Source organism: Loxodonta africana, chromosome 22 (assembly GCF_030014295.1).
Source record: "Loxodonta africana isolate mLoxAfr1 chromosome 22, mLoxAfr1.hap2, whole genome shotgun sequence".
NCBI classification, from domain to species: domain Eukaryota; kingdom Metazoa; phylum Chordata; class Mammalia; order Proboscidea; family Elephantidae; genus Loxodonta; species Loxodonta africana.
In genome coordinates, this window is record NC_087363.1 from 33,569,405 (window position 1) to 33,586,687 (window position 17,283).

Sequence of the window (17,283 nt, forward strand, 5' to 3'; positions counted from 1 at the left end):
CTCATTAACATCATAAAAGTTAGGATTTACAACACATAGAATAATCACATCAGATCACAAAATGGTAGGCAGCCACAATACTGGGAATCATGGCCTAGTCAAGTTGACACACATTTTGGGGAGACGCAATTCAATCCATAGCACAGGGCTTCTCAGGAAAAGGTCTGCTCTTTTCAGCCTTTCTGCCAGGCAGTGAGGTGCTGGCAAAGGGTTGTCTTCAAATTCACTCGCTTCCAGCTCCTCTTCGGCAGAATTCCTAAACGTGGTTTAACCCTTTGATGACCCAATTATTTTCTGCCGTGAATGTTTTCTTGATGCCATGTGTTTTCATTAATGGAAGGATGCTGAATCATTGAGTGTGTCTGAATTTTTGGTAGGTAGTATGGATTTTTTTCCCTTGTCCCCTCCCATGAGCCTAGCCTAAGAGTTTAGTGGTACATATGAAGTACCACTAATTATACCTCAGAGTCCCCACTGGGGTCTATTGGTAGGTATGTATAACAAACAAAAATTTCAAAATTTCTACTTTTCCTACCAAGAATTCAGACATCTCATACAATACCCTGGGAAAACAGTAATTTTCAGCACATGCCCATTTCTTCAATTTGAAACAGTCATAAAGGCACCTGCCTTGCGGCAGCACACACTGTTAATAGTACAGAGGCTTCCCAATAAACCCCAGAGGCTGAAGAAGTTTATGGTTGCTATTTTTTATATGTACTGCCGGACACAAAATTACTCTCCAGGGAACATCATGGGCATCTTCCTGGCTCTCTCCCTGGAGCAGCTGTCCCTGCTGGGACCTCCCAGGGGGCTATTGACCACTTGGAGGTGGTGCTGGGTGCAGGGCAGTGTGCTGGCTGGGGATGTGACCCCTCTCTCAGGGATGAAAGCCTGGAGTTCCACTGGGTACCCGCAGAGACCTCATGCTGCTGCCCCTGCCCCAGCCCTACTCCTAGCCCAGAGATGGCCAGCAAAGCTCACCGGGGTCCCCTGGAACCTGTCGCCCTGCCTGCCAGCACCCTCTGCCCATGGCTCTCTCAGCCTCTTATAGCCCCACATCCTGCCGCCTTGTTTCTACAAGGTTCCTCCACATGTCAACATATTGTCACCACACTTTCCATGTTAGTGCATCATTTACACTGATTTATGACACCAGAGAAGCCCCTGCCTCTCTGTCTCACTCTGAAATCTTAATTATATCTCTGGAGGTCCCACAGCCTACATCTGTGATGGGGCTTAGTTTCTGCCAAGGTCTGTAGGTCTGACCCAGTGTCTGCCTGTGATCCACTGGGACCTCTGATTCATGCTCCCTGTTGTCTGCTCTGTGCCAAGCCCCAGGCTGGGCTGGGGACAGAGGCGGACACAAAGTTGATCCCAGGCTGGTGGGGAGGGCTGGGAAGGGGTGAGACACACGTGGCCACAAACTATTAGAATCCAGTTGTGGAGGGATTCCTGCTGTGACAGAGTGAAGCCCAGGGTCTGTGGGAGCCCTGAGGAAGCACCTGACCCATCCTGGGGAGTCAAGACGGGCTTCCTGGAGGAGATGCCTGGGTGATAAAACGTGTGTTTTGCTGGCAGTGCAGGCAGTGCAGATAGTAGCTGAAAAAGTGATGAGTTTGGGGAGTGAGGGGCGGCAGAGTGGAGAGAGGGGTTGGGGTGACGAGAAGTGACGGGGGATCCTGCAGCACTGCACACACAGGTGGCTTCTCTTTCAGGCGCATTAATGGTGTTGCCTAAGGCAGAGGCTATGTGGGCATGGGACAAAGGGCTCGGGTGGGGGTCTGTCAGATGAGGGCTAAGGTCCTGCTCCACCATTTCCAGCTGCGTGACCTTGGGCACTGTTCTAGAGAGTTGGGGTGATAGAGTGTCCCCACAGTGCACATGCTTTCGCTCTTCTGCCTCCCCCAGCCCAGCTCCCTCCTCCCAGGGACTTCCACTAAATGCCATGGGGACCTGAATTTGACCACTGGCCCTTTGTGGGGAGGGGGGCATATCTCAGTGCAGGGAAATTTGCCGGCAGAGGCCCCAGGTGGGTCTGCCTTACCCTGGTCGCCTCCCTACCCCGAGGGGGAAGGGAGAGAAGATCACCTCCTTCTTCTCCTCCATCCTTAACTAAGGGTCAGCCTCAGCTCTGTTCACCCCAGGGAGGGTCACTGCAGCAGGAACAAGGTCAGGGGAGCAGGGAGTGGATCAGTGCCCAGGATTGATGTTCTGTCTTCACAGGGGCCTTTAGTGTCTGAGTGAGGACGGTGATGATCCCGGTTTTGGTTACTATTACTGTGTAACAAGCCACCCCAGGCTCAGTGGTCACAGATTCTGCGGGTCAAGGGTTCAAACACGGCAAAGTGGGGACAAATTGTCTCCTCCATGCGTCTCAAACCTCGGCTAGGAGGTTGGAAGCTGGGAATGACTCATCTGGAGGCCTCTTTCCACCCTCTGGCACCCGGACTGGGAGGCTTGAAGACTAGGCCTGCTGATAGGAGTGACATGTGGCCTGGGTTCCCCCACAGCATAGCAGCTTGGGGTGCTCAGAATTCTTTTTTTAAAAAAATTTTTATTAGGCCAATTAACTGGGATGTCCCATGAAACCATCACCCTAAACCTCCAAACTAAGGAACCAAATCCCGTGAGGTGTTTGGTTGTACATAAGCAGCTTCAGCAGCTGCTCTTTCTGTCATTGTAAATAAATCTATCACACAACCTTTGTCAATTCAACTTTTTACAGGTGTACAAGTTATTGACAGCAGTTACAATAGTCGGGTGTTCAATAGCCTTAATCAGTGTGATTTTCCCGTCACCATTAACCCTCACTTCCCCCCTCCTTCTCACCCCTGGTAACCACTAATAAACTTTGGTCTCTATATATTTGCCTTTTCTTGTCTTTTTATATAAATGAGGTCATACAATATTTGTCCTTTTGTGATTGGCTTATTTCACTTAGCATAATGTGTTCTAACTCCATCCATACTGTAGCATGTATCAAGACTTCATTTCTCCTACTGGCTGAGTCGTACTCCATTGTATATATGCATCACGTTTTGTTTATCCATTCATCAGCTGAATGGCGTTTAAGTTATTTTCACCTTTTGGCTATTGTGAATGGTGCTGCAATGAACATTGGTGTACAAGTCCCTGTTTATGTCTTTGCTTTCAAGTCTTTTGGGTATACACCTAGGAATGGAATTAGTGGGTCATTAGTAGTTCAATGTTTAGTTTTTGAAGAACTGACACACTGTTTTCCACAATGGCTGTACCATTTTGCATTCCCACCAGCAATGGAAAAGAGTTCCAGTTTTCCCACATTCTCACCAACATTTGTTATTTTCTGTTTTGTTTTTATCTTAGCCATTCTAGTGGTCGTGAAAGAGTATCTCACTGTGGTTTTGATTTGCACCTCTCTGAAGGCTAAAGACCCTGAGCATCTTGTGTTTGGTAGCCATTTGAACGTGCTCTTTGGTGAAATGTCTATTCAATTCTATTGCCCATTTTATTATTGGGTTGTCTTTTTGTTGTTAAGTTGTAGAAGTTTTATATATACTTTGGTCGTTAGATTTTTGTTGGATCTATGGTTTCTGAAAATATTCTTCCAGTCAATAGCTTATCTTTTCACTGTTTTGGTAAAATCTTTTGATGAACAGAAGTTTTTAATTTTTATGAGGTCTCATTTATTTTGTCTTTTGCTATTTGCGCTTTTGTTATTAATATTAGATAATCTATTGCTGAAATCTAGGCCTGACAACATTGCCCCTGCTTTTTCTTCTACGAATTTTACGGCTTTAGCTTGCACATTGACGTCCTTTATCCATTTTGAATTTGTTTTTGTGTGTGATGTGAGACATGCATCCTGTTTCATTTTTCTGCATGTGGAAATCCAATTTTCCCAGCACCATTTATTGAAGAGACTCTTCTCTCCCTGTTGAATCAACTTAGCATCCTTGTCAAAAATTGGTTGATCATAGATGTGTGGGTTTATTTCTGAACTCTCAATTCTATTCCACTGTCTGTGTATCTATTGTTATACAAGTACCAGTCTGTTTTGATTACTGTGGGTGCTCAGAATTCTTACAGTAAGCCTCAAGGCTCCCAAAGCAAGTGGTCCAAGCCTTTTCTGATCTAGACTCAGAAGTCATGCAATGGCACTTTACCCTACTCTATTTGTTGAAGTGGTCACAATGCCATCCAGAGTCAAAGGGAGGACATAGACCCCACCTTTTGAAGGAAGGAGTGTTAAAAAATTTGAAGACATATTTTTAAATCACCATAATCATTTAGGAAGATGACAGTGTGAGGAGGTGTAGGTTCCAACCCTCCCTGCACCTACATCAATAAATACAGCCAGAAATCTGTTCTTGGTCCTCAGGGACTCTGAATTGGTGGGCAAAGGAATCAATGGGTATCTGTAGATGGGCATGAATCAAAAATGAGTCTCATATGGTCAGAAAACTGCTTCTCTCACAGTCCTTGGCCCTTTCCCTTCTGGTGCTATGGACTCTTAGCTCCTGCAGACTACAGAAAGAGTACCTGCAGTGGAGCCTGGTCTCCCTAGCCAACACACTGCCTGACTATGCACAGGGAAAGGCCCTCAGCTCCAGCTTTGAAATCAACAAGACAGATCTTCCTGGGGGTCTGTTCAAGGTGTACCCGCCTTTCTCCTTCCTGCTCACCCTGGTCTCCATCTCTAAGATAGGTGGGCCCTCACAGAATGGGGAAGGCAGACTTGAGCAGAATGAAAGGGAGAACCCAGCCTCACAGGGGTTCATTAGGTGTGGGTCTTCTGAATGAAAATATGGTCACAGAAATGGAGTCCACATAGAACAGGAGAGAGCGATAAGAAAGAAAGAAAATTGCACGCCTGGTAGACAAATTGGTTAGTGCATGTTCTCTGTTCTGACTGACTGTACTCCCTGGTGAACAGACTTGATTAGCGTGAGTTCTCTGTTCTGTATGGCAGACACTAAAAGACAGAAATTTCAGTGTGGATTTTTTGAATCCTAGTTAAAGCAAAGAGGGAGAGACAGCTATCAAAAAGAAGGGAGAGAGAGTAGTGAGCAAGGTCTGAATGCTCTGCCCACCTATGAGTTTCTTGCAGATAGTAGTGCTTTTAAAAACAGCAAATAACCACTGGAACAGAATTGAGAATCTGGACGTAAATCCATCCACGTATGAGCAGTTGATGTTTGACAAAGGCCCCAAAACAGTTAAATGGGGAAAAGACAGTCTTTTTAACAAATGGTGCTGGCATAACTGGATATCCATCTGCAAGAAAATGAAACAAGACCCATACCTCACTCCAGGCACAAAAACTAACTCAAAATGGATCAAAGACCTAAATATAAAATCTAAAACGATAAAGATCATGGAAGAAAAAATAGGGACAACGTTAGGAGACCTAATACCTGGCATAAACAGTATGCAAAACATTATAAAGAACGTAGAAGAAAAACTAGATAACTGGGAGCTCCTAAAAATCGAACACCTGGGCTCATCCAAAGACTTCACCAAAAGAGTAAAAAGACTACTTACAGACTGGGAAAAAGTTTTTGGCTATGACATTTCCGATCAGCGCCTGATCTCTAAAATTTACATGATACTGCAAAAATTCAACTGCAAAAAGACAACCCAATTAAAAAATGGGCAAAAGATATGAATAGGCACTTCACTAAAGAAGACATTCAGGTAGCTAACAGATATATGAGGAAATGCTCATGATCATTAGCCATTAGAGAAATGCAGATCAAAACTACAATGAGATTTCATCTCACTCCAACAAGGCTGGCATTAATCCAAAAAACACAAAAGAATAAATGTTGGAGAGGCTGTGGAGAGATTTGAACATTCCTGCACTGCTGGTGGGAATGTCAAATGGTACAACCACTTTGGAAATTGATTTGGTGCTTCCTTAAAAAGCTGGAAATAGAACTACCATACGATCCAGCAATCCCACTCCTTGGAATATATCCTAGAGAAATAAGAGCCCTTACACGAACAGATATATGCACACCCATGTTTACTGCAGCACTTTTTACAATAGCAAAAAGATGGAGGCAACCAAGGTGCCCATCAACGGATGAATGGATAAATAAATTATGGTATATTCACACAATGGAATACTAAACCCAGACCCACGCATCGATAAAGAACAGTGACGAATCTGTGAAACATTTCATAACATGGAGGAACCTGGAAGGCATTATGCTGAGTAAAATTAGTCAGTTACAAAAGGACAAATATTGTATAAGATGACGATTATAAGAACTTGAGAAATAGTTTAAACTGAGAAGAAAACATTCTTTTCTGGCTACGAGAGGGGGGAGGGAGGGAGGGTGGGAGAGGGGCATTCACACATAGTGGTTAAAAGCTACCGCTGCTAATTGAAAGATTGGCAGTTTGAATCCACAAAGTGTTCCTTGGAAACTCTATGGAGCAGTTCTACTCTGTCCTATAGGGTCGCTATAGTTCGACTCTACAGGAACTGGTTTTTGGTTTAGCCCTTTATTGCAGCTCCCCCTTTCTTCCCCTTCTTGCCCTTCGTTCAGCCTTTCTCCCCATTTCGCCCTTCCGGTTATTTTCTCTCCTGATAACTGGCCACAGTTACAAAAATTGCAAGACCAACAACTTATTAATTGCAAATGCCTTTTTGCAACAACATAAATGGTGACTTTGAAGGTGGACTTCATTGGATGTAAAACACAGGAATCAAATTGACTATCTCTGTGTAAAGCAATGATGGAAAAATTCAATATCATCAGTCAAGAACAAGGCCAGGGGCCTACTGCAAAACAGACCTTCAATTGCTCATATGCAAGTTCAAGTTGAAGCTAAAGAAAATTAAAACAAGTCCACGAGAATCAAAATATGACCATGAGTATATCCCACCTGAATTTGGAAACCATCTTAATAACTGATTTGACAGATTGAACACTAATGACAGAAGACTAGATGAGTTGTGGGATTACATCAAGGACATCATACATGAAGAAAGCAAAAGATCATTAAAAAGGTAGGAAAGAAAGAAAAGACCAAAATTGATGTCAGATAGTAGATAAGAACTACTTTAGGTGACGAGAAAGACAGCACACAATACAGGGGAGGTCAGCACAATTGGACTAAACCAAAAGCAAAGAAGTTTCCTGAACAAACTGAATGCTTCAAAGGCCAGCGTAGCAGGGGCAGTGGTCTGAGGACCATGGTTTCAGGGGACATCTAAGTCAATTGGCATAATAAAATCTATTAACAAAACATTCTGCATTCCACTTTGAAGAGTGGCGTCTGGGGTCTTAAATGTTAGCAAGCAGCCATCTAAGATGCATCAATTGGTCTCAACCCACCTGGATCAAAGGAGAATGAAGAACACCAAGGACACAAGGCGATTATGAGCCCAAGAGACAGAAAGGGCCACACGAACCAGAGACTACATCATCCTGAGACCAGAAGAACTAGATGGTGCCCAGCTACAACTGATGACTGCCCTGACAGGGAACACAACAGATAACCCCTGAGGGAGCAGGAGAGCAGTGGGATGCAGACCCCAAATTCTCATAAGACCAGACTTAATGGTCTGACTGAGACTGGAAGAACCCCGGTGGTCATGGCCCCCAGACCTTCTGTTGGCCCAGGACAGGAACATTCCCAAAGCCAACTCTTCAGACAGGGATTGGACTGGACAATGGGTTGGAGAGCGATGCTGGTGAGGAGTGAGCTTCTTGGATCAGGTGGACACTTGAGACTATGTTGGCATCTCCTTCCTGGAGGGGAGATGAGAGGGCGGAGGGGGTTAGAAGCTGGCGAAATGGACACAAAAAGAGAGAGTGAAGGGAGGGAGCGGGCTGTCTCATTAGAGGGGGAGTAATTGGGAGTGTGTAGCAAGGTGTATATGGGTTTTTGTGTGAGAGACTGACTTAATTGTGCTTTCACTTAAAGCACAATAAAAATTATAAAAACAAACAAACAAACACTGGGAGGAACTGAGAAAGCTAACACCCTGTAAAATTTTAATGTCCTGGCTTCAACAAAAAAACTGCAAGACACAAAGAAAATGGAAACTCTGAAACATCCAAAAAGGGAGAGAAATAGTATTTATGGAAGCCCAAGTAATGAATAGAATCAAAGGTATTATAATACAATATTAAACAAGGTTAAAGAACTAAAGGAAATCAGGAAAACAATGCATGAACAAAAGAAGACTTTAAATAAAGAGATAGACACTATAAAAAGAAAGCTGTCAAAGGTACAGGAACTGAAAGAGACAATAAATGAAATGAGGAACTGATTCGAGCAGCAAAAATTGAGCAGGAGTGAACTAAAAGATCAGGTAATCAAAATTACGGAGGCTGAAGAACAAGGGAGAAGGCTGAAGAGTGCTGAGCACAGTTTAATGAAATTATGAAGTAACATCAAGCAAACCCACATTCATATAATGAGAATTCCAGAAGAGACAAGACAGAGAAAGGGAGAGAAATCACATTTGAAGAAATATTGTCTGAAAATTGGCATGTTCCTGAAGGACATGAACCTACAAATCCTAGAAGCTCAACAAAGTCCATGTAGGATAAACCCAAAGATCCACACTGAGACACATTATAATCGAGCACTTTAAAACTAAAGACAAAAAGAGAAGGCTGAAAGCAGCAAGAGAAAAGCAAATAGTCACATACAAAAGGTCCCAATAAAATTAAGTGCCAATTTCTCCTCAGAAAGCTTGAAAACCAGAAGGCAGTGGGATGACATATTTAAAGTGCTGAAAGAAAGGAATTGTCAACAAAGAATTTTATATCCAGTGAAACTGTCCTTTGAGAATGAGGGCAAAATTAAGACATTTCCAGATAAACAAAAGCTGGGAGAGTTTCTGTCCACTAGAATGGCCCTATGAGAAATGCTGAAGACAGCCCTTTCGATGGGAAAGAAAGGACACTAGAAAGTAACTCAAAGCCATGCAGAGAAAGAAAGATCTCCATTAGTGGTAATTCCATGGGCAAGTTTTATAGTATTTTGCTTGATAATTTTAACAGTTATATCCTTCAGGCTTTATAATAACAAATGCATAAAAAATATGTATAAATGTATATTACAGGGCACATGATCTATAATGATATAATTAGTGATAACAACAACTTAAATGGGGGGATAGTATAGGTATAGAGTTTTCATATGTTACCAAAGTTAAGTTGGTATCAATTTAATCCAGGTTGTTATAAATGCAAGATCTTAAATGTAATATTCATGGTAACCTCAAAGAAAATATCTAAAAAATACACACAAAAGGAAAGGTGAAGAGAATCAAAATGGTTCACTACAAAAAAAGCAACAAAACACAAATGTTGGCAGTATTAGAGGAAACAAGGGACAAAGACGGTATAAGACACACAAAAAACAACAAAATAGCAGCAGTAAGTCCTTCCTTATTGGTAATTACAGTAAATGTAGATGAACTAAATGCTCCAATCAAAAGGTAATGAATGGCATAAGGGATTAAAAAAATCAAAACAACAACAAAACAAATAAAACATGATCTAACTATATGCTGTCTATAAAAGATGCATCTTATGTCCAAGGACACAAATATGTTGAAAAGGAAAGAATGGAGAAAAAATTCATACAGGTAATAACCGGAAGAGAGCTGGGGTAGTGATTTTAATTTCAGACAAAATAGACTTCAAGACAAAACCTGTTAGAAAAGGTGAAGCAGGGCATAATTTAATGATAAAAGGGTCAATTCATCAAAAAAAAAAAAAAAAGAGAGAGAACAATTATAAATATATATGACCTAACATTGGAATGCATAAATATATAAAGCAAGCACTGATAAAATTGAAGGGAAAAATAAACAGCTCTACAATAATAGTTGGTGACTTTAATACAGCAATTTCATAATGAACAGAACATCTAGAAAGATGATCAATAAAGAAACAGAGGACTTGAATGGTACTATAAACCAACTAATTAGGCATATATAGAACACTCCACCCAACAACATCACAATATACATTATTCTCCAGTGCACATGGGTCATTCACCAGGATAGATCAGATGTTAGGTCATAAGGCAAGTCTCAATAAATCGAAAAAGACTGAAATCATGCAAAGTATCTTCTCTGGTCACAATGGAGTGAAATTAGAAATTAATAGCAGAAAGAAACTTGGAAAACACACAAATATATGAAAATTAAGCAACATACTATTAAACAACCCATGGGTCAAGGAAGAAGTCAGAAAATACCTAGAGTCAGCCTTATCTACTCTGAGACGAGAAGAACTAGATGGTGACGAGGTGCCACTACCGACCGTTCTAGTCAGGGCCACAACTGATGAACCCTGATAGAAAGGGAGAAAAATAAGGAACGGAGCCTCAAATTCTTAAAAAAGAAAAAGACCTATAGAACTGGTTGAGACTGGAGGACCCCCTGAGAACGTTGCCTTGAGATACTCTTCAAACCTTGAACCAAAATTAATCCCTTAGGTCAACTTGGAGCTAAATAACAAATTGGCTCAGAAAGTAATGAATATCACCCATTAGTAATATGATCCTTTGGAAAATAACCTATTTGAGACCCAACAGTCAATAATTACCTTAAAACAAAGATGGGAATGTAAGGGGGAAGGAAAACTAGATTAATGGAAAGGGTACAACCGGAATGGAAATAGAGAATGTTCATGCATTGTGAAGAATGTAACCAATGTCATTGAACAGTCTGAGTAGAAATTGTTGAATGGGAGCCTAAACTGCTGTGTAAACCTTCGCCAAAAACACAATAAAATATTATTTAAAAAAAAAAATTAGATTCTGACCAACTAATGCCCCAGCCTGTTCTCACCATAGGTGTGATGATGCTCTCAGGAAAGGCTGCAAGAGACATAAGAATTGCAGAGATTTTCTTCTGTTTTTATGGATGTAGTTCTCTAGAAAAAAGTAATTTTGAATTATGCCGTAACAGCAGGTTTTAAAAACACGTAGAAGTGATCTTGATGCATTTAGCGCTGTCATTAGCAATATGGAAGTGTGTTAATCTTCTCAGCTCATGTATTTGCTCCGTGAAGTTATATCAAGAATGCTTTAAGACAGAACTAAAAATAGTGTTAACGGCTACTTTGACTAGATTGTATTAATGATTACATTAGATAAACACCAGATCATTTCTTTCAGATTTTAATGTTATAAAACCAACTTAAGAATTTGAAAAAAAAAAAAAAGAGAAAATACTTAGAGTCAAATTAAAATGAAAACAAAGCTTATGAGATTCAGCAAAAGCAGTTCTCAGAGGGAAATTTATAGCTGCAAACACTCACATTAAAAAAGAAGATCACGAATTGATAACCTAACTTTACAACTTGAGGAATTAGAAAAAGAAGAGCAAATTTAACTCAAAGCAACTGGAAGGAAGGAGATAATAAAGATCAAAAAAAAAAAGATCAAAGCAGAGATAAATGAAATAGAGAATAGATAAATAACAGAGAGAATGAAACCAGAAGTTGTTTTTTTGAAAAGATCAATAAAATTGATAAACCTTTAGCTAGGCTGACAAACAAAAAAAAGGGAGAAGATGGAAATATCTAAAACCAGAAATGAAAATGAGAACGTTACAAATGATGCTACAGAAGATAATAAGAGAATACCATGTACAATTGCTTGCCAGTAAATTAGATAATGTAGAAGAAATGGACAAACTCACGGAAACACACAAACTTCCTACACTGACTCAAGAAGAAATCGAAGATCTCAACAGACCCATAACAAGTGAAAAAATTCAATCAGTAATAAAAAATCTCCCAATAAAGAAAAATTCTGAACCAGATGGCTTCATTGGGGATTTCCACCAAATATTTATAGAAAAAGTCTAACTCCAATTCTACTTAAACTTCTCCAAAAAACAGAGGAGAAGGGAATACTTTCTAACTCATTCTATGAGGCTAGCGTTACTTTCATATCAAAGCCAGACAAAGACACCACAAGAAAAGAAAACTACAGGCAAGTGTCCCTTATGAATATAGATGTAAAAATCCTTAAGAAAATATTAGCAAACCAAAAGCACATTAAAAGTGTTATACACAAAGATCCAGCAAGATTTATTCCAGAAATGTATTAGAAAGTCAAGCAATGTAATGCACCAAACAAAGGAAAAGTATCACATGATTATTTCAATTGATGCAGAAAACATATTTGACAAAATTCAACACCCTTTCATGACAAAAGCATTCAACAAGCTAGGAATAGAAGGGAAAATCCTCAGTGAGATAGAGGGAATTTATTAAAAATCCATAGCTAACATCATATTGAATGGAGAAAGACTGAGAACTTTTCCCCTAAGATCAGGAGCAAGTCAAGGATGCCCAGTTTCACCACTGCTATTCAATATTGTACTGAAAATTCTAGCCAGAGCAATGAAGCAAGAAAAAGAAATAGAAGGTATCTAAATCAGGAAGGAAGAAGTAAAAGTATCCCTTTTCACAGATGACATGATCCTAAATATAGAAGACCCTGGAGAACCTGTAAGAAATCTTCCAGAGCTAATACACGACTTCAGCAAAGTGACAGCACACAAAGTCAACACACAAAGTTCAGTGGGGTTTTTATACATCAGCAATCACAATCTGAAAAGGGAGTTAAGGAAACAATTCTATTTACAATAGCATATAAAAGAATAAAATACCCACGAATAAATTTAATCAAGGAAGTGAATGAATTGTACACTAAAAACTATAAAACATTATTGGAAGAAATTAAATAACCCCTAAATAAATGGGTCAGCATTCTGTGGTCATGGATCAGAAGGCTTAAAATTGTTAAAATTCCAACAGCCTTCTTTGCAGAAATAGAAAACTGAATTCTCAAATTTATATGGAACTGCAAGGGGCCCTGAAGAGCCAACACAATCTTGAAAAAGAAGGACGAAGTAGGAGGACTCATACTTCCCGACCTCGGAACATATTATAAAGCTACAGTAATTAAAACAGTCTGGTACTGGTATAATGATAGACGTATAGACCGATGGTATAGAATTGAGAATTCAGAAATAAATCTATACCTCTCCGCTCAATTGATTTTCGATAAGGGTACTAAGTCCATCCAATGGGGAAAGAATAATCTCTTTTCTCTAATAAATGGCACTAGGACAACTGGATTTTCTTACAAGCCAAAGAATGAACCTGGACTCATACCTCATACCATATCCGAAAACTAACACAAAATAAATCAAAGACCTAAATGTAAGAACTGAAACCACAAAACTCTTAGAAAAAAACACAGGGGTAATGCTTCGGGACCTAGTTTTTAACAATAAATTCTTGGATTATGCAATGTACTAGTGGCATCAGAGGTCCTCTAACTTCAGGAGGAGGGAAGAGAAACACCAGGAGGATCAGCCCAAAGCTGATTCCTGTGATGTGGAGATCAGACACACCTCCATTCTCCAATTCTTTAAATCAATTCTGACACCAGTTATCCTCCCCACGGCACTGTACTTCTCTGCTGAGTTCAATAATTAGTTGCAGCGGCCACACAGAGCTCACAGACCATGCTGACAGTTACGGGGTTTATTAGAGAAATAACAGGCTACAATTTGGAATCAGGATCAACTTGGAAGTAACAGGAACAATGCAGGACAGGATCAGTTTCTCCAGTCAGGACAGCTTCCAACCAGAATAGCTCTTAGCTTCTTCTCGGCTGTGCCCTGTAGGCAGGCAGCACTTCTTGGATGGCTAGGCTCCTCTTGGCTATGTCAGCCAGTGGCCTCTGCTGCTGGGGCCCCTCTTGGCAAGTATTACGGCTTGGGCAAGTATTACGGCTCTTTAGCGCCACTGGTAAGTGTCCAGAGGCACCCCACTCTGCCAGCAAGCCTCCTACCTGAAGGAGCTCACCTTTCTCACTCCATGGGTCAGCAAGCTCGCTGTAGCTGCCTTGCTCTGTGGGTCAGAGAGCCCACTGCAGGTGTCTTGTGCTGGACTCCTGGTTCCCACAGTTCGTACTGCTGTCGTTTGTGCTGCTGTGCCCATTCTCACATTGTTACAGCTCTTTCGCCCCTGGGTCTAGGAGGTTCTCAGCACAGGGACCTTGGGTCCAAAGAATAGGCTCTGCTCCAGGCACTTTTTCTTGGTGGTAGTGAGTTCCCCTTCAAACCTCTGTGGGATTAACCCTTATAAGCCTAGCAGGATGACAAAACTGATCAATCCCTTAATCAGTCACTTAATTTGCATAGCAATTGACCAATCCCCCACAAGAGTTTTACACACCTTGTTTGCATGCTAAACTAATTCCTGCAAGGGCCTTATGTACGTTATTTGTGTAGTAAACTGTCCAGTCCCTGAAAGAAGCGTAAAATAAGCCAATTGCAGGGCAGGCTGTGGCCCAACCAATTATTTTTGGCATAACTACAAAAAAAAAAAACAAAAAAACCCAGGGCCAAAAAGGGCATGTATAAAGAGAAACCCATTGCACTGCAGATGTGACAGTGAAAGCATGAGCTGCAAAAGACAAAACAGATAAATAGGACCTCATCAAAATGAAAAACTTTTGTTCATCTAATGACTTTATCAAGAAAGTAAAGAAGACAAACTACAGATTGGGAGAAATTTTTTTGAAGCTGTGTACTGGATTGCTATGAGTCAAAATCGACTTGACGGCACCTAACAATAAAAACAACATAATGGATAGGAGTTTAATATCCAGAAGATATACAGAAGTCTTACAACTTAACAACAACAAAAAAACCCCAAAAAAAGACAGTTAAAAAATGGGTAAAGGACTCGAATAGACATTTCTCCAAAGAGGATATACAAACAGCTAACAAGCATATGGAAAGATGCTCAGTGTCATTAGTCATTAAAAAAAAAAAAAAAATAAACCCCACTGCCGTCAATTTTGACTCATAGAGACCCATAGGGTTTCCAAGGCTGTAAATCTCTATGGAAGCAGACTGCCACATCTTTCTCCTGCAGAGCCATTCATGGTTTGGAATAGCTGAACTTTTGGTTACCAGTCCATCCCTTTAACCACTGCATCACCAGGGTTCCCCATTAGTCAGGGAAATTCAAATCAAAACCACAATGAGATATTACTTCACACCTACCAGTATGACTATGATGAAAAAAGCGGAAAATGATAAGTGCTGGCAAGGATGTGGAAAAATAAGAACCTTCATCCACTGCTGGCAGGGTTGTAAAATGGTATAGCCCCTGGGCAAAACAGTTAGGTGGTTTCTCACAAAATTAAGCATAGAATTGCCATAAGACCTAGCAATTCCGCTTGTAGATATATGTCCAAAAAAATTGAAAACACGAACCCAAACAGATCCTTGTATACCAATGTCCGCTACAGCACTATTCGCAATAGCCAAAAAGTAGAAATAGCCTGTCCGTCAACAGACAAATGGGTAAATAAAATGTGGTATATCCATAAAAAAAAAAAAAAATCCATACGATGGAATATTACTCAGCCACGAAGAGAAAGGGAGTTATGATATATGCTACAAGATGGATAAACCTTGAAAACATTATGCCAAGTGCAATACGTCAGATGCAAAAGGACAAATATCGTACAATCCCATTTATATGAAAAATCTAGAATAGGCAAGTATATAGAGACCAAAGTTTATTAGTCGTTACCAGCAGTGGGTGGGGAAAAAGGGGAATATGCTATCATTGCTTAGGGGTCACTGATGACATAATTTGAGAATGGATAAGGGTGATGGTTGAACAACGTGATGAACATAATGTCACTGAACTGTGGATGCAAAGATTGTTGAAATGGCAAGTATTTTGTGACGTATGTGTTTACCACAGTAGAAGAGAAATCACCACAGTCCCGTTTCATAAAAAAAGTAGCATTTCTGTGTAAACCAGACATTGTGTGGTTTCTGGGATTCTTGAAAAAACTCCCTGCCTGACCATTCCATCACGGCAGGCCTCTTTCCACCATTAGTACTTCATTCATTTTACTCAAGGGTCTTATTCCTGTTAAAAAATGTGACGTTCCAATATAAGTCTCACCATCAGCCTTCTTGGTCATGGCTGCCTTTGTGGAAATGGGCTTGCTGGAGGAGCTGAGGCCCTGACTGTTAGCAGTGCCGCTGGTAGGCCTTGCAAAATTGACAATGGCTGCCCATCACCCTCAGGACAAAGTCCCAGCTGTCAGCTGGGAATCAAGGCCCTGTTCCCCTCCCTGTACTTTCTTCCTTCTTTTCTACTCCTCACATGTGCCCTCTCCAGTGTCTCTGCCAGGGAAACCTCTCCTGAGGCCTCACTTCCATGCCCGTTGCTCTGGGCACCCCCTATTCCTGGCAGATCCAGCCCCACCCTCCTCTAGACACTTGGCCTTTTGCTCATACCTTTATCTGGTCCCCTGTCATCCCTGAGCCCTAGAGTGGGCTCTCTCTGGGAGCAGAAGGTCTGATATCTGTGCCGAAATAACTTGTAAGCATCTTTGTGGTACTTGGTACTGTGCTAGCACCAGGGTTGTGGCAATGAGTGCTGCAGGAAAGTCCCTGTCCTTGGGGAGCTCATCATTCACATTGTGGGAGACAGTGTGTAAATTGGTAAACCCATGAAGAGGGCCTTAGTTACCTAATGCTGCTGTAACAAAAATACCACAAGCAGATGGTTTTAAAGAACAAAAATTTATTTTCTCACAGTTCTGGATGCTAAAAGTCCAAACCAGGGTCTCAGTCACGTCTATTCCTTTCTTGCTGGTAGCCCTGGGCTTCCCTTGGTTCCTTGGTGATTCTCACACATCATCTGTCTTCCCCCGTGGGTATCTTTGTGCCTGTTTTGCTCTTCGTATAGTTCAGAAGTGATTAGATTTAGAACCCACCCTGCTCAGTATGATCAATTAACATAACAAAGAGCCCCCTATTTCAAATAGGAACACTGCTGCCGTAACAGAAATACCACAAGTGGATGGCTCTAACAAAGAAATTAATTTTCTCACAGTCTAGTAGGTTGTAAGTCCAAATTCAGGGTGTTGGCTTGAGGAGAAGGCTTTCTATCTCTGTCAGCTCTGGAGGAAGGTCCTTGTCCTCAATCTTCCCCTGGCCGAGGAGCTTCTCAGGCACCCGGACCCGGTGTCCAAAGGATGCGCTCTGCTCCTGGTGCTGCTTTCTTGGTGGTATGAGATCCCCAACTATCTTCTTGCTTCCCTTTACTTTCATCTCTTGAGAGATAAAATGTGGTGCAGGCCACACCCCAGGGAAACTTCCTTTACCTTGGATCAGGGAGGCGACCTGAGTAAGGGTGTTACAATCCCACCCTAATCCTCTCGACATAAAATTACAATCACAAAATGGAGGACAACCAC